Consider the following 1,129-nt stretch of genomic DNA (forward strand, 5'->3'; position numbering starts at 1 on the left):
TACACTGGTCTTTTCGGACTCCGATTGATTCTAACAATAAATAATCACTGAAGTATTTTTTAAAAATTTAAAACATATGTCCATATCATTACCATCATGCTTATGTTCATGTTTACAACCATCTACCTGATGGTGTTATTGTGGAGTATAAAGGAATAGTGAAATACGGAATCGAAACCACGTTCACCAACATGCAGCTCCAACCCAATGTTCCCAGATCCTTTACTAACAGACCTCACTTAATTATTATGATCTAACCACTTTGAATACTACCTGATTAGCTGAGCCTACCTTCCATAGGCCAAAGCCTCTCAGCATTGACATAGGATGTTCCTAAGACTATACTTTCAGGGATCATTTCTATAGTTCATTACTACAGAAGATGTTCCTTTTGCCCAGAATAAACCTTCCCGCTTGAGACCTACTCAGCAACAAAGCAGCTCAAATATCTCTCCCAAGCCGTATCTCAGAACAAATCCTGCCCTTTCTCCACATCTGCCTCTATCCAGAAGAATTACCCAGGCTTCTGTTAAAATTAGCCCACACTTGTGCTGCCCAGTACAGTAGCTAGTACCTAATAATCACATATGGCTATATAAATTTAAATGAATTAAACACAATTTAAAATTAAATGGCTCCACATATCCAGGGATTTGGAATGATGTTGGTGCCAACTTGGACTTGGTGAACATGTTAAGGACACTACTCTCTTACGAATTCTTGTTGTATTGGGCAAGAGTTTGCTTAAAGGCTTTAATCACAGTAAAAAAAAAAAAAAAAAAAAAAAAAAAAAATATATATATATATATATATATATATATATATATATATATACACCTTGTACTTAGTTCATTACTACATTACTTAGTACACTGTCACATAGAGGCATATATATATATATATGTATATGGCCAGATAGAGAAGATGTGGCATATATACACTATGGTATACTACTCAGCCATAAGAAATGATGACATCAGATCATTTACAACAAAATGATGGGATCTTGATAACATTATACAGAGTGAAATAAGTAAATCAGAAAAAAACAAGAACTGCATGATTCCATACATTGGTGGGACATAAAAACAAGACTAAGAAATATGGACAAGAGTGTGGTGGTTATAGG

General features: G+C 34.5%; 1 pseudogene; it reads left to right on the forward strand.

Annotated features, from left to right (window-relative positions):
* Positions 1 to 335: 335 nt before the first annotated feature.
* On the forward strand, positions 336 to 420 carry LOC136377731 (small nucleolar RNA U3; annotated as a pseudogene).
* Positions 421 to 1,129: the final 709 nt, after the last annotated feature.

This window comes from Saccopteryx leptura, chromosome 6 (assembly GCF_036850995.1).
Source record: "Saccopteryx leptura isolate mSacLep1 chromosome 6, mSacLep1_pri_phased_curated, whole genome shotgun sequence".
NCBI classification, from domain to species: domain Eukaryota; kingdom Metazoa; phylum Chordata; class Mammalia; order Chiroptera; family Emballonuridae; genus Saccopteryx; species Saccopteryx leptura.